The sequence below is a fragment of the Myxocyprinus asiaticus genome, chromosome 25 (genome assembly GCF_019703515.2).
Source record: "Myxocyprinus asiaticus isolate MX2 ecotype Aquarium Trade chromosome 25, UBuf_Myxa_2, whole genome shotgun sequence".
NCBI classification, from domain to species: domain Eukaryota; kingdom Metazoa; phylum Chordata; class Actinopteri; order Cypriniformes; family Catostomidae; genus Myxocyprinus; species Myxocyprinus asiaticus.
Genome location: NC_059368.1, coordinates 16,569,105 through 16,587,029, shown reverse-complemented (window position 1 = coordinate 16,587,029; position 17,925 = coordinate 16,569,105). Strand labels below are relative to the sequence as shown.

The 17,925-nt window shown below is 38.5% G+C and overlaps 1 protein-coding gene and 1 long non-coding RNA gene across 4 annotated transcripts in view; both read right to left on the bottom strand.

Moving 5' to 3' along the window:
* Positions 1–17,925, bottom strand: part of LOC127415962 (SAM and SH3 domain-containing protein 1-like) — an 80,653-nt gene that overhangs the window by 46,624 nt on the left and 16,104 nt on the right. The window lies entirely within an intron of this gene.
* LOC127415967 (uncharacterized) lies at positions 314–2,331 on the bottom strand. Its single transcript, XR_007893027.1, has 3 exons — positions 2,203–2,331; positions 2,060–2,116; positions 314–1,752 (listed from the first exon to the last, which is right to left on the bottom strand). It is a non-coding gene; the product is annotated as an uncharacterized LOC127415967 (long non-coding RNA).

Genomic DNA, 17,925 nt, shown 5'->3' with positions numbered 1-17,925 from the left:
TTGCTTATTTGATAAGTGACAAATATTGCAGAATCTTAAATATTTAGTATATTCGTAGGTTTAAATTCCCAGATTTTCGATGTGGAGTCAGACCTCTGGATCCCATTGTGTGTTCTGTAGATCAGGTCAAAAATCCACAAGAGATGCTGTCCGCACACTGAATGACAAACAGACTGAAAAGTCTATCCAAAAAAAAAAATAATAATAATAATAATAATAATATATATATAAATTTGTTTTTTTTAAACTTGCATATTGATGAAGTGCAGTAAGTTAAAAACAGACCAGCGAGCGAACGTTTCTGCCCATAGTTTCTGAAACATTTTCTCGTTGGTCTGTTTTTAACTTACACACTGCACTTCATCAGTATGGAAGTTTAAAATACATTTTTAAAAAAAATGTATTTTTGATAGACTTTGTTCAGTGTGCGGACCGCATCATGGATTTTGGATACAACTTTTTGTTCGAATGCAACAATTCCTTCTACTCAGTAGATCAGGTCTAAAAGTTTAAGCTCTTTATTCCTCCTTTATATTTACAAACAAACAAAATCAACAATTTAACATTTTTGGCGTAGTGAGTTTTTAGGTAAATACAATTTTACTTAAATTTCAATATATGTCATCAACACAGTTTGGGGAGTAACAAATCAAGAAAAACTTGCGCTCTTCAGGTAACCTCACTGTGTAGGAATCTTGCAGCTCACAATTTCTCACTTGTTTTGAAGCGGTAGTGTTAGGAATCTTGAAGCAACGGGTCTGGTTTGTCCTGGCAGGATTCTGTAGTTGAGCAGAGGTCGAGCTAGTTCTTTTTTTAATAAATAAGAAGGATTATATAGATTATCAGCCACTACGAAACCATCTGTGGAGGCCAATGGGAAAGAAGTCCGTTTTGTTTCCAGCACACACCCTGTATCATTCTCATTGCTACCCTCTCAAAACCAAGACTTCTGCTTTCACTCTGATCTCCACACATGTGGGATTGTACATGTTTCTCTATGTTTTGTGTGAAAGTGTGTCTCAGCAAGTTTTGAAATTCCTCACGGCTCCAAGGCTTCTTTAAAATACAGTATTGTGTGCTCATTTAAGAGAATCTTGTTTAGGGAACATATACATGACTTCCAGTAAATCAGAACTGAAAGGGCAAACAGCGGACAAAAGCATGTAAGCAAACCAAACTAACCTAAACTCATCTTTTATGCAAGTGTGACAGCAACACCAGGCAAAAGACATGTACATCCTTTAGTGTGGCAATAGAAATTAGACCAAATATTATAATAACAGATCTTTGTTGGTTATGAAGTATCCAATCAACAGAAAATAGCTGCAAGGGTGGCTGAATAACCCATAGTTATTAAATAGTAGAATGGCAGACTGAAATATCAGTGCCATCAAGGCTAACAGAGATATAATGTGTTTAGATGGAAGAGGCCCTTTCCTCTAACACAACCAACTGGATCTGATCACACATGGCCTAAGGGTTACTGCGTGTGTGTGCGTGTGTGTGGTGGAAAGCACTGTGCTGAATTTGCATTCAGAGTCTCTGTTCCTGCAAACATAACATTTTCTTCAGAAAGAAACACTTTTTTTTTTGGCTAGGATGCATATTTGGATGTGTGCGTTTTCTGTCTTTATGCCACTCCATCCGTCTGCTTTAACGCTCAGTGGTGTGTTGGTGAACTCCGGACGTTTCTAAGCAGTAAATCAGAAGTTGTGCAGCAGAAGTGGAGCCATCCAGGACAGAATGTCCATTCTGGGGAAAACAGACACATACACAGACACACTTCTGAAGCTATGTTAGTGAGGACCTTTCCTACATGCAATTTGTTTCATAGCAAGATGCTATTCACTATACCCTACCCCTAGTATTAACTCTCACTATTGGAATCATTAGATTTCATAAAGCAAAACATGATTTGGCTAATTTATGAGCGTTTCAAATCTTAAGGACACTTCAAATGTCCTCACAATTTTTATATTTATGAGGACATAAAAAATAAAAAAGGCCCTCACTAGTATAGCCAAACACAACATTTTGAGCTCATAATGTTGGTGCTCACCTGTTCCATTCTCCCTGTCTCTGCTCAACAGTTCCCTGTTTCTCCTAACGGTCTTGTCTAATGATTAAAAAAGTCAATATCAATAAAACTAATGTTGAATACCATCTGCAGATACCTCATTTAAACAGATGTAATACACAAACCTCACAAAACTTGAGCAAATCCAGCATCCTGTGGAGTGCTCATATTCCTTCCTCTTAAGTGTTTTTTGATCAACCTCTCTTTGGCAGTTCACTGTGTAGAGCTTTACTGGTTGTTTAGTTCAGTGTTACTATCAGAAAGAAATAATTAATAATTATTTCTGTAGTTATTAATTCATATTTGAATTAATCAATTGAATCTAACTCATTAAAACCTCATATGGGGCTCCAGTAAATGTAGTGTGCTACATTTAGGAGCAAGTTTGGTTATTAGCAATAATTAATAATTATCAAAGATAATTAGTAATTATTAAAATCAATAGAACATTGATGAGAATCAATGTTAGCTTTTTTTTAATCCTTTAAATCAACAATTATCAAAGATAATCGTTAATTGTTAACATCGATGAAAGAATTAAAATTAACACTAGCTTATTGATCATTCAAATTCAACAACCATCAAAGATAATTATCAATTATCAAAAATCAATAGAATATTAATAAGGATTAACATTGACGGGGCACCACGCTGAAATCAGGGACTAATAACCAAATAGTAAAAAGGTCTCAATATTAGATTGTTTTCTTAGGAAAATCGACATCCGAAGAATATCGATTTTCGGAAAAAAAAAAAACAATGAATGAAGGCTTGAATCCGAGCACTGACATCCCGTCAGCATGACACAGGTGTATGCAAAACAAACCAAAACACTTCTCTTTGTAATATAAACAAAAGTTTATTTATGCAGTAGTATCAATTAATAATTAATACAATGCAGTCAATAAACTTCTGACTTACAACTACAAACTAAACAGTGATATGATTAGATATGGAAAATAAAAATAATCCTGTGTGTGTGTGTAAGGAGGGACGCGCACGAAATGGCGGACGTGACTCTCGTGGAGAGTATGTCACGCGAGACTTCCGGCCAGGGAATATGCCCACGAATGGGGGCGGAGAGAAACCAGTCAATGGCGACTGGTGTCTACCAGTTACCGTGTGTATCTGCTTGTACGATAGCTTAGGGACAAAGCTGGGCTTTAGCATTTAAGCTATCTACGAGCCAAAATGTGTGCCAGAATGTTTGTGAGGGGTCGCGTGCCTGCGTGTGTGTGTGTGTGTGTGTGGTTAGTATGAGAGAGAGAGAGATGACGGCCCTAAAGCCGATTTCGCGATCGTGGGAGAGAAAACAGCTGTTAGTTCATCGCTCAGAGATGCGGTGGACGGCTCGTAAACAGTCCCGCGTACTTTGACTATTTAATGGTTGAACTCAGTTTACCTGTCTCACCCGCGATGGCAAAATTGCACAACAGTCCAATTTGGTTGGACCACAATACAGCAAAACAAATTCGTGATAATTAATACCCTGAGTATTAATGATGAGCGGACATGGCGGTCCGTAAACTGTACAAGCAAAAACCTTGAAACACAAGAATAACACACTATAATATTCTATCTCTGCCTAGACGTAAACCTCTTACTTGAATCGCATGAGGACACAGGTAGAATGTGTTTTCCTCCGTCCTTTAACTCTGAATTGCTCGGCGGTCTCCTTCGGATCCGTTAGAGTGTTCGGTTGAACACAGAGTAATCTCAACTCGTCCAGCGAGATGGAGATTGTATGGCTACAGTTTCAATTCGGACATTACTTCCTTGTGCCACGAGGCTACACCTGAGAGCAGCGATGAAACTGCATCTACACACTGCAAGCGAAGTTGCTGGAAGCAAATCCCGAAAGCATTTCAGAGGTATTTCAACTCCTGATGATGTCATGGTTTGAGGTGCGTTCTGTTGTGTGCCTCATCCAATAGGAGTTGAGAGTTCAATCCTTTAGTGAGCAAGGCTTCATGGGATTTGTAGTCTTTTTTGGACTCCCTTTGTTTGATTTTGGCGCGATTTTTATCAGTATAATTTACGACTTGGAATGTGGGGGCTTGAGTTAGGTTTTTACGACTGTGTTAGGCCTGCCTTTGTCTTCTATCTGAATACATGAGGCCCAACAGCTGTAACTTTTAACTTTCTTGTCTAATGATAAAAAGGCAAATATCAATAAAACTTATATGATATACCATCTGCAAATATGTGGAAATCCAGCATTTTCTTGTCGAGTGCTCATCTAATATCTTCCTCTGAAGTGCAAATTCCATCAACCAGAATCAAAACTTCTGGATCGGGATCAAAAGTTCCTCTAATAATTCACAAATCATAACGGTCAGTCCGTTACAATCTAAGCAGGCAATCCATGGCGTTTAAACTCTCAGTAGATTGCTGCTGCTCTCACTGGATTCATACGAGCATGAGTGCAACTTCAAAGTAAAAGCGCTTCATGTGCATTATGAGTAAATGTCTTATTCACTGTGTATTGTATGTACAAATGGTTTGATTCGGTTTTTGTGATAAAATGTGATTGCTAATGCACACATGCCATCCATGGCTGCTGGAATACTGTGTGTACTGTTATTTCCTTCTTCCTATTATATTAACAATTTCTTCATGCAGAAATAAATTACTAAAACTGTATGACTAAACAGAATTCGGAAAAAAAAGCTCTTATTTTTTTTTTAAAGATAATTTTTTACAAAGTTAAAGTTTTGTGTGAAATTAAGTAAATATAGTGCTAAGTAAGAATTTATAAATTTTTTAGCAATTTTATTTTTACGTTATTTACTATATTAAATTGTGTGATATATCTGCATTGTATCGGTCTATCAGACACCCTGCTTTCTGGATATCAGCATCGGCCATTAAAAAACCCATATCGGTCTACCACTAGTTCAAACACAGCTTGACGGAGCACAACTCCGAATGCAGGGTTCTCAACATACGTTTTCCTAAGTTTAAAAGTACGTTTAACTTGACACAGCATCCTAAAAACGCTGCGTTTATGACATGACACAACCTGAGTGAGACGCTACAAAATCACCTGATGCACAAGTACATATCCTAAGAAAATCCTTACAAGTCTACCTCGGACAGACTGACGGGCTCAACTGCAAAATGGATTGTTGTGGACTGTGGGCAAATAATAGGCTTAAGTTCAATAATATGTAAATAATTATATTGCCTTCTAAAGCCACTTTTTGTATTTTCTAATCAATGCTTTACTTGTCTGCCACAATAATGTAATGCATTTTAATGATCTTGTTTACTATATTTATTGTATATTATAAAACATTTAAATTATACATAATTCATCATTATTTATTGAATTTTTGGGGGGACCTTTCTCTGCAAATATTGAAATATGTGATTAATTAATCAGCACAACATGTAACTAATTAGATGAACATTTTTATTGAATGACAGCAATAGTATAAACAGATCAAGAGTGTGCTGAGTTTATAAAAACTCAGTGGTAAAGACCCTGGCTACCACCCCTGGAGTTCACTAGTTCGAATCCCAGGGTGTGCTGAGTGACTCCAGCCAGGTCTCCTAAGCAACCAAATTGGCCCGGTTGCTAGGGAGGGTAGAGTCACATGGAGTAACCTCCTCATGGTCGCTATAATGTGGTTCGTTCTCGGTGGGGCGCGTGGTGAGTTGAGTGTGGATGCCACGGTGGATGGCGTGAAGCCACACACGTTATGTCTCCGTGGCAACACGCTCAACAAGCCATGTGATAAGATGCGCGGGTTGACTGTCTCAGACGTGGTGGCAGCTGGGATTCATCCTCTGCCACCCGGATTGAGGCGAATCATTACGCGACCACGAGGACTTAAAAGCACATTGGGAATTGGGCATTCCAAATTGGGAGAAAAAGGGGAAAAAATCCTGATTTCTTAGCTGTTCATGAATTTACCCTAGTTGTAATACATTGTTTTTAATACAGCCTACTTGTGTGTGTTGAATTATCTGATTTCTTCTATTTTTGTGTTTTTTTCCCATACTTAATTGTTTAATCTTCAAATGACACATAACATAAAACAAAGGCAACCTGAGTAAACACAAAATACAGTTTTCAAATATATACATATTTTTTATTGAAGCAAAAAAGTTATCCAACAACTATATCACCCATGTGAAAAATTAATTGACCCCTTAAACTTAATAGCTGGTTGTGCCACCTTTAGCAGCAACAACTGCAACCAAACGCTTCCGATAACTGGAGATCAGTCTTTCACAAAGCTGTGGTGGAATTTTGGCCCACTCTTCTTTGCAGAACGGCTTTAGTTCAGCCACACAGGAGGGTTTGAGCATGAACTGCCCGTTTAAGGTCCTGCCACAGCATTTCAATCGGGTTCAAGTCAGGACTTTGACTAGGCCACTCAAACTTTAATTTTGCTTCTTTTGAGCCAGAGGTGGACTTACTCCTATGCTTTGGATCATTTTCTTGCTGCATAATCCAGTTGCGCTTGAGCTTCAACTCATGTACTGGTGACTGGACGTTCTCCTTTAGGATTTTCTGGTAGAGAGCTGAATTCATGTTTCTCTCAATTATTGCAAGTCACCCTGGCACTGAAGCAGCAAAGCATCCCCACACCATCACACTACCACCTCCATGCTTGGCCGCAAGTATGTTGTTCTTTTTGTGGAATTCTGTGTTTGATTTACGCCAGGTATAATGGGACCCCTGCCTTCCGAACAGTTCCACTTTCGACTCATTAGTCCTCAGAACATTCTCCCAAAAGGTTTGAGGATCATCAAGGTGTGTTTTGGCAAAATTCAGACGAGCCTTAATGTTCTTCTGGGTTAGCAGTGGTTTTAGTCACGATACTCTTCCATGGATAGCATTTTTGGCAAGTGTCTTTCTGATAGTGGAGTCATGAACAGTGACCTTTATTGATGCAAGAGAGGCCTGCAGTTCCTTGGATGCTGTCCTTGGCTTTTCTGTGACTTCCTGGATCAGGCGTGGGTGTGTCTAGTCCAGTTGAACCCCATTATGAATGATTTGGGGGATTTAGTAACTAAGGGGTAAATACTTTTTCACACAGGCCCAGATGGTATTGTATAACTTTTTTGCTTCAATAAATAACATTATCATTTAAAAACTGTATTTTGTGTTTACTCAGATTGCCTTTTTATGTTACATTTTGTTTGAATTTCTGAAACAATTTAGTATGAGATATCACAGGACTGTATACACACACAGAAAAAGCATTCAATATATATATATATATATATATATATATATATATATATATATATATATTCCATCAATATCATTGCTTGGCTCCCAGAAATATGAAAAACACTTTAAATAAGTGGACTTCAGAGTAAAAAAAAAAAAAAAGGTATAAAACTGTAGAATATGGTCCTTAAGTCCACTGCATTTTTATTTATTTATTTTTTTTCTCACCAATTTGGTATGCCCAATTCCCAATGAGCTCTAAGTCCTCATGATGGCATAGTGACTCGCCTCAATCCAGGTGGCGGTGGACGAATCTTAGTTGCCTCCGCGTCTGAAACAGTCAATCCGTGCATCTTAGCACATGGCTTGTTGAGCACGTTACCGGAGACCTAGCGCGTGTAGAGGCTTCACATGCAACTCACCAAGTGCCCCACCGAGAGTGAGAACCACATTATGGTGACAACGAGGAGGTTAACCTAACATGACTCTACCCAACCTAGCAACCGGGCCAATTGGTTGCTTAGGAAGCCTGACTGGAGTCACTCAGCATGCCCTGGATTCGAACTTGCGACTCCATTGCATTTTTAACTTTAAATATCTTTAAAATAAATTGAATAACTATGTTGTAACTGATATTTCCTATCTTGCAGGATGATGCCAAGACTACATGCAGTGTAAACTCTGCTAATTCACCAGTTCAAGGCAAGATGTCATTCTGAAGCACTATCAAATTTGTCACAGGAGAGGTTCCAACTGGCCTTGCATTCATAAAGTGTGTTTGTGTCTTTAAAACAGCAGGTGATTTAAAATCCCATCTTTCGGGGGCCTGGGTAGCTCAGTGGTAAAATACGCTGGCTACCACCCCTGGAGTTCGCTAGTTCGAATCCCAGGGCGTGCTGAGTGACTCCAGCCAGGTCTCCTAAGCAACCAAATTGGCCCGGTTTTTTGCGGCATTGGCTTAATTTTTGTTCAAGTATCGTCGTATTGTGCTCCTTGAAACAACCACACTGTCTTTTTCCAGAGCAGCCTGTATTTCTCCTGAGGTTACCTGTGGGTTTTTCTTTATATCCTAAACAATTCTTCTGGCAGTTGTGGCTGAAATCTTTCTTGGTCTACCTGACCTTTTCCACTTAAGTGATTAAACAGTACTGACTGGCATTTTCAAGGCTTTGGATTTCATTTTCCATCTTTATAAAGTTCCATTACCTTGTTACGCAGTCTTTTGACAGTTCTTTTCTGCTCCCCATGGCTCAGTATCTAGCCTGCTCAGTGCATCCACATGAGCTAACAAACTCATTGACTATTTATACACAGACACTAACTGCCACAGGTGTGGGAAATTAACCTTTAATTGCCATTTAAACCTGTGTGTGTCACCTTGTGTGTCTGTAACAAGGCCAAACATTCAACTTTATTTGTCGACTGGAGTCGTTTGGATGCATCCTAAATATGCATTTTGGACCTTCAAAAAAATGGGGTACATTCACTTGCATTGATTAAAGGAGGAGGCCTGAAATGAAATCCTAAAAGTCTTAAATTCTGTTTTGATGAAGAAAGAAACTCGGATATATCTTGGATGGCCTGAGGGTGAGTAAATTATCAGCAAATTTTCATTTTTGTGTGAACTATTCCTTTAAGTTTCAGTGTTCAAAAGATTTAAATGAATAGTTTATCCAAAAATGAAAGTTCTCTCATTATTCACTTACCCTGATGCCATCCTAGATGTGCATGACTGCCTTTCTTCAGCAGAACACAAATTAAGATTTTTAGAAAAATATTGAAGCTCTGTAAGTCCTTACAATGTTAGCAAATGGGTGCCATCAAGCTGCTGGCTATTTGATGGTCCAAAAGGCATATTTAGGCAGCATAAATGTAATCCACACGACTCCATTCGATCAATTCATGTCTTTTGAAGCAAATCGATAGGTTAGTGTAAGAATAATTTTTTTTAAATTAAAACGTTTTTAACTTTAAATCGTTGCCTCCGCCCAGCACTGTATTTCTGTTTGAAATGAACCTACTCTCGCATGACGTTTATTCCTCTGTAGTATACAAAGCGTGCGCTTCTGACTTTTCACGTGAACGCGCCACTGCACTTACGTCACTGATACGTCGACTGCTGATAGGAAGCGATTTCTTTAAGTTAATAAAGTTTTAATTACCTATTTGTTTCTAACACCAACCTATTGGTTTGCTTCAGAAGACATTAATTGACTGACTGGAGTTGATTACTTTTATGCTGCCTAAATATGCCTTTTGGACCATCAAGTACCCAGCAGCCTGATGGCACCCCTTTACTTATATTGTAAGGACCTACAGATCATCAACATTTTTCTAAAAATCTTAATTTGTGTTCTGCTGAAGAAAGACAGTCATACAAATCTGGGATGGCAATTTTTTGGTGAACTATTCATTTAATGGATTGATTAGTTGAGCTGATGAATAGAACTGTTCAGTTTGTAGTCCACAAACCTGGAAGAGTATTCGCCATGGGTTCCCTTGGGATTTTCATATGGGGTTTTATAATGGGAGTTTTGGATTTATGAGTAAAATAAGGTCTGTGGTAAACATTACTTGATACATGGACATTTTGTTCTATAACATTTATTACACACTTTCATACCTCAAACGTGAATTTTGAAGCCGTATTGAATTGCATACTTAAAAAAAAAAAAAAAAAAAAAAAAAAATCACATGGTGGTTTCAAAATTCACAGATATGAAGTATGAAAGTGTGTAATATACGTCCACATATCGTCAAGTAACACCTTATTTCATTCATGAATCCAAAACTCCCATTTTAAACCCCATAGGAAAATCCCGAGGCAACCCATGGGGAATTAGACTTCCGGGTTTGCCTACAAATTGATGCCACGCCTAAACAGCTCTATAGGACAACTTTGCCTATTTAGTTGTATGTTTCTTTTGCATACTTTTATATCAAGATGGATGGAGATTGTTAAATCACAGAAGGACAGCTGCGTTGGAAAGCCTGCCTTTGTTTTTTTTTAAGAGAGGACCAAACAATGTTATTCAAAAAATGTAAAAGTTAGTACCAAAGACATCAAAAGGCTTAAAATGTTGCCTGTTTTGGTATTCTTCAGTTTATTTATGCTTTTTTAAATGAATATATTTACTATTGCTTAATGATTTTACATTATAAACTGTATACAGCAACGAAGTTGAAAACTAGGATGATACATGGTCTGTTCATAGTCCTAAACATTAAAATCCCACTTGCTTTTTTACTATTTTATTGTGGTTAAAATGCTCTTAAATTTTTTATTTTTATGCCCCAATATAATTTTTATTGTGTTTTTCCACAGAAAATTTGAAGATGGGACAAATGGGGTATTTATTGGCATTCTGTTTGTTTTGGAGGATAACACCAAAACTTCACCAATAGTGCAAAACATTGCTGTTGTGTTGCAGGAGGCTGTTGTTTTGGAGGATCTCCCAGACCTTTCTACTGCTTTTGGCATACATTTTTGGCCATCTCTATGCCCTTAAACATTACCTGTCCAAAAGACCTCAAGAACAATTTTGATGCACTTTATAATGTCTTCATGAAGCTTTGGTCTGGATGCACCCAGCATGTGCTTTCTCTTAAAAACAAACTGTTATTATAACTTAAATAGGAACAGTGTGGTGGCATTCTGTGACGAGGAGGAGGGTGGGGCCGAGCACACATGGCAGCTGCATGTGGCTCTCTCTCTCTCTCTCCCGAACTGCCGCGTTCCGCTGCACTTATCCCTCTCCTCGTCTGATTAGCCTGACTGGGGGCCGGGCGTGCATAGTCAAGGCCCAGCCTCCTTCTCGTCACACATACCTTTTTTGGCCTTCATTGTATCAAACAAAGACCTCAAGTATGATTTAGATACCGGAGCGGGGTCTAGATGCACTCAGCATGTGCTTTCTCTTAAAAACAAACTTTTAATTCTAAACTGGACATTGATTTTACTTTAGAAACACTTCAATTACAGGGTTTAAATTTAACCTGGTCATTGGTTTTATTGTAGAAACACTACAATACTGCATTTTTGTTCTTTGCGGTTAGTTAATTCTGAGTACCTATTAGCAAATTCAATAGTCAATTTGACAGATCATGAACAAAATCTCTTTGCTGATGCAATCTTAAGCAACACTGTCAAGCACTCCAGGAGAGGGAGAGGAAACAAAGTTTCTGGAATAATAAAAGTCCACCGATAGTACAATTCATGAATTTTCCTCTTGCTTATTACAGTATTGCAATGATAACTATTGGAATCAACTGCAAGCATCAGACAAGTCTCTTCTGCATGTGAGTGACTGTTGGCTAGGTAGCACATTTCAAATCAATCACTTGTGAAGTTCCATGATGGTTAGGATGCTACCTTAAAAGGTCTACTGCTATGCAAGGTAGCTAGATCACAACATTTGGAACAGAGCTTTTTAGTCAAGAGAGAGCTGAGGGAATAAACAAACTAAGAGGACTAATGAGGTGTTTTACACACATTCATTCACAGAGTGTCAGTGTACAGGACTGGACACACACAGTCAGGCTGGCAGCAGGGAAGGCTGTGGGTGGATGTGGGTTGACTCAGGGAGAGAGTCTTGGCTCTTACTGCCCAGTCAGGAGAGACATTTGGTTGAAGAGCATATAGAGAAACTGTCCTTGAGGAACCAGACCGGCCATTCTTACTGCTGTAACGCATACAATACGATGTGTGATGCTTTGTGGATACACTTTTCCCGGTATTGCGCGTGTGTGGTTTAGTACACTATACCTAAGAAAGTTTAACTTGAAATACCAGTCAGAGGGAGGAAAAAGGCCGTTTCTCATGCTTGTGTAAACACTTTTAAAACAGGTTTATTGTGTCAAGACAGAATTGAGTAACTCCCTCTATGCAGGTCACCTGCCATTTGGTGGATGTGTATGTGGGTTCCTTCTCAAACAAAGGTTCACTTCCATAACATGACCTACTTTCAGACCATTAGGAATTAAATCAAAATGCCACAACATGCCCTTGAATAAACCACAGCAAGCCTGAGCCAGAGAAAGAGAGAGGGAGAGAGACATGAAAAGCTTGACAGAAGAGCAAAAAATCATTAAGTATTTCTCCTGATCCACCCGAACGTGTTCAAACAAAGGGTGTGCCAGAGGGTGGGAATGAAAAATTTCTTAAAAGCAACTCGCCATTTAAATTGTAACAACCAATCTCCCCCAAATCTTATCACCATCATACTCTGAAGTGTGAAGCAGTGTTGGGGGAAACAGTAACTCAAAGTTGAGATGCTAATAACTTGACTAGTTTTCAGTATAGTAGCTCAGCTTTAAAAATTTGTTTAGCTTTTCCAGTAACAAGCTATTTTTTAAAACACAAAGTGATGCAGCATGACAAAGTTTATCTTCACAGTTTTTTCTGTCACTATTATCGCTTTTCCACAAAACTGCCGTTTGTTCTCGTGCCCAGCCTGTGCTTGTAAACCGGCTGTGCTTTTCCACTGACTTGAGAAGTGAATGGTGACATAATGGGTAACAAATCAAATCAAATCACTTTTATTGAATTTTAACATGACTACGTGTTAAGATTTTGAGGACATATTTAAACATTTCAAATAAATGCAATCCAACATGATTACATTGCTCAACGAGGCATGTCAGAAACGACTCAAGACGAGTCATCAAGACGAGGTAATCAACAGTTAGTGCACGCTTGGCTTAACAAAATGATATTGTTTACTATGAACTTTTTTAAATGTGGCTTAACTTGTTAAGTAGGGGTGTGACGATACACTTAGCTCACGAGACGATACACGATATTGGGTTCATGAGAACTAGACGATATTTGAACACTACTTTTAAGAAACCTTCAATGACGAAATATATGAAAGTCATTTGACTGAAAGTCACAAAATGCAAAACAATGCAGGTGCATTTTGAAATGTTTTAACTAATCATTTTGTAATGAATGTCACTTCAGTTCTACTTTGAGTATGAATTATCATATGCAGTAAAAGACAGAACAATATGCAAGCACTGTAAAAGGTTTTGCCACAAACTCAACTGACTTGGCGTTGTCTGGCCTTTGCGTTTTCTTCACAGGCACGGTTGATTTTAGTTGAGAGCTGTGGTGGTTCTCTAGGTGATTTGCATAGTGCTCGTGTTAGCTGCGGTGTACGGCACTATTTTCTTACAGTGCTTACATATGTTCGTGTTTTGTCTGTCACTCTGTCGCCGTTTTTTTGTTTCCACAAGGTCCCCAAAATGCTGCCACACAAACGATTTAAAAGTGGCGGGGGCATCTTCTATGCTAATTTCACCCTCACAATCCATCATGCTGATATCATGGGACAGCTTTTCACCTCGACGAGAAATATAGTCATGTTTTAATATTGCGAGATCTCGTGGCACAGGTAATATAAACTGTAACAGTTTAATTGTTATTAGCATTGGTGTAGCAGATGGTTATATTTTGATTTTTGCCATAGCATATAATATTATGTTACGTTTGATTAAGTATCCCACTGGTGTACTTGACATATAGCCACGATATTCCTAACTATGTGGGTATTCCCCTTGCTTAAAAAAAAAAACAATGCACAAAATAAGATGAAGAGTGTAAGATAAGCTAACAAAGTTGGCAAATATTATAACTTAACGAGAATGGCTACAGAGGACACCGGCGATTCAGTGTTTGTCTCCAGCGATACTGGCTGAACTCAATGGCCTGATTAGTGTGTCCGAGCAATCGGTTCTCCGTTCAATGCCACTTTTGCTTATGTTTTTCTTATGGTCTAATTTGTTTATGATTTAGTCAATCGTCCGATCAAAACCAGCGTGCATCATCATAGACATCATTATTCCTTTGCAATCTCTCAAGTTTATCTAGGATCTCTGTAAAGACCATATCGTAAGTAGAACGCTTGTTTCCTCCATGGTTCCTGAATGTTTTTGGTGTCTGACATTTTTGTGGATTTTCTATTATTGTTATACAGTAAAGAAGTAGTCCTTGCTGCAGACAGTAGCGTTGTTGTTGTTTGGAAAGCTTTGCCTGGTGACGAAACATTACCCCGGCCTCCGAACCATGTTGGTGGAAAAGGGCTAATTGTTGTGTGAAGTTAAATACAGGACTGGCAACATCATTCGACATCCAAATCATATATTCATTAAATATGAATAGTGAGTACAGGGACAAATTGAAGAACTAGATGTTAACACAGAGACAGAGGTACGTGTCTTGACTCATTTGCACATTTTTATACTAGTCAGTCACTCTCCACCACAGTTGCTCCCACCAGCCTTGCAGTCTATTGCTAACCTATACATTACGTCCAGAGAGGGCACATGGTGAAAAATTGGCATCTTAAAGGAATATTCCAGATTCAATCCAAGTTAAGCTCAATTAACAGAATATTTGGCATAATATTGATTTCCACAAAAAACTATTTAGACTCATTCCTCCATTATTTTAAATAAATAAAATTACAGTTACAGTAAAAATAAATAAATAAATAAATAAATAAATAAATATTTACAATGGAAGTTCATGGGGCCTGTCCATAAAGACTAAAATACACATTGTTACAAAAAGGCCACAAGACGTAAACATTGTACATGTTAACATGATTTAGTGTGATAAAAACCTTTACTAACCTAATCTGTGTAAAGTTATAGCCAGTACCTGGATAACCGGGTTTGTTGTCATGTATTATACATAACTTTGCACATGTAGGTTAGTAAGTGAATTTTGAGGTAGCATTATGCCACAAATGCTGTTTAATTCCTTTAATGAGAATAAATAAAACACTGCACCTCTGTTGATGGCAGTTTACTAACAACTGTCAGACAACAACACGTCTCTTGTTGCTAATATGAACATATTAACTGTTCATTAGCATATTCATTGCTACAGAATATAGTTGTGGCTTTGATTAATGTGAAATTTGTTTTGAGTATCGTGAAGTTTTATTCTTGTAGGCAATGACAAACAAAATTCTTGTACTGTGACAACCCTACACTACACTGTTAAGCTCAGACCCCCGCAATACACTGTTTCCACAGTCCAGTTGTATGGCTAATAGAGACTCTCTGTCTGGTAAAGTGGAATAAAGGAGAGTGGCTCTGTATGAACAGCTAAAGGGACTCATGGTGAGAGACATGGTGGAATACGCATTTTAACATGGCTAGTTCAATGTATGATGGGGATTATCCATTCAACAGATTCAGCGTAGAGGATGTTTTCTTAACTCTTTGTCATCAAGATCCTCTTAAAAACAACAAAGCGAGATTGAGAGGAAGAGGGTTCGCCAAAATGTGGAAGCCTTAACTAGCACTGTCTGCTCTCTGTGGAGATGTCTGAGGAAATGAAACAGAAATCAAACCTTAAATCAGACTCTGGAATGTCTAGGGTATTTCAGAAGGCCCCAGACTAAACCAGACAAAAGAAATAGGGAATAGAAAGTTTAAAAAAAAGAAGAAAAAGAAAAAGCTTTTAAAAGCTCTTGGACTTCACCTCTGTCAGAAAGGAAGAGGTCGACTGGCAGTGGAGGGGAAACCATGGGTCCGATTTGATGCTATTCAGGATACAAGTCCTTCACTGTCTAGTTTTGTATGTGCTCAGAGTCTCATTTTGCCAAAGTAGGAATAGTCCACAACATAAGTGCCTCGTTGACAATAGCCTTCAGTATTGCCTCTGGTTAAAATTGGTGACCTTTCCCCTCTTGGGCTGAGGGGAGTGAGACGAGGGCCCATTGCCATCTTGGCCTCCAATACAGGGTTACATGCCTTTGGGAGAGAGGTTAGCTGGGTGACAGTGTTTATGGAAATTAGTGAAGGGATAAAGAATGGGATCAGGAGAAAAGAACAGAGAGAAAAGGAGAGGAGAGCTGAAAGACAGCAACAGGCAGTACCACCATCTTGACTTTTCCGAGGTGCCAAACCTTCAAAAGGTCATTTAAACGTCACATCTCTGAAGGCAAAACTGAAATATCAAGCCATTAAATTGGCCTTTACGCAACCAATCAGCACGAGGATAAATCACCTGTTACTGCCCTGTGGGACCCCCAACATAAAACTGGATGGCTTTTTCCACACCTTCTATTCATTCCCAGTGGATATGCCCCCAGACAAAGTGTTATGCCAGAACCAGATCGCCAAAAACACTTCATAAATGTCAATGGACCCCTGCCATCCCATATATGTAAAAATAACACATTAATACACCTGTTTTACAATTATCTGCATTACTAAATGAACCAGTTCAATCTGTGAACACCTGCGACCTAAAAGCCAGCACTTCAACATGGAATGATAAACAACTCCCAGAGTTATCCATATCATTCCTCTTCCTGTGAACCAAATCTCTCCTCAGCCAGCAACTACTCCAATGTCCCCATTTTCTTTTCATGATAATCCACAGAATGGTACAAGACCAGCAACACCAAAGACATTAAGAGATGACCTACTTGGCCCACTTGACACTTCCTCTAGCCACATTAACCTCAGACTATAGCCTCTGTCATCAGGCAACACTCTCTGCTCTGGACTTATCACAACATTATTTGATAAAGCAATCACAAAAGGCAGAATGTGGAGACCTATTTTTGCACTCAACTCAATGTAAGATCAGACACAGGCTATATTAGGTTTCAGCTAATTAAAGGGGAATCCTTTAAGGGAGTGAACAGGGGTAAAGTCAAAATAAACTAATTGCAACAGTATAATAATAGATGATGCACTCAATATTAATAAACAGAGGTTAACTGAAAGAGCACTGCCATTGAGATGGCAGAAAAATCCCCCCTTATTTAAGAGACATGAACCATGACTACCGAATAAACACAGCTGAGTAACAAAGTCCTGATTTAGGTGGAACTGTACAGACTGTAGGCTCTGTGCTCTGCTCAGCCCTATATTAACAAGCTTCAGCTTTAGTACGGTTTACACAGAGCAGGGTGCGGAGTTGGATACAGCAGACATAACACAATGAAACACATAAACAAAAGAGCATTTAATAAGATTGAGTGGGTTTATAGTCCTTTTAAGGCAAGTCAGTTCACTCAGTGGCCAACTTGGTAACAGCCCCAGGGAGCCTATATTTTCTATATTTTTCCCATCTACTTAAAAGGGGAAAGAACTGAAATTTCTAAAACTGTCAAGACCATGTTTCAATAATACAGTATATTTACAAATAAGCAATGAAATCATACATTTATCATTTATTTTTAGTTTATCTGTTATCTTTAGATCAAATAATGCTTTTTGTCAGGCTGGTCCAGCTAATGTGCATGTGTGTTCTAGAGTAAACAAACAGCCGATGCCTTTGTCAAAAGGGGGATTGGCTCTTTGAAAGGAAAGGCGGGAATTCCATTCCTACTGACCAATAAAATGGCAACATCCTTGCCTACGTCACACATGGATGTGGTGGCAAAAAGACCGGTGCGAAGTTCCGCGAACAGTAAACCAAACCTCTAGTTAGCTGACCCAACAACCCTCAAACTACAGTCCTTTGCAGTGAACATTTTATTATAGCTATGTTATTAACTCACATCATTATAATAATAGTATAGCTAAGAATATTTCTGTATTCATGACAAGAGCAATAGCGTACCCAAACCTAGCTAGCTTTGAACCTGTCCTGAAGGCTAATTTAATCTATATTATCTAGCTAGCACTTGAT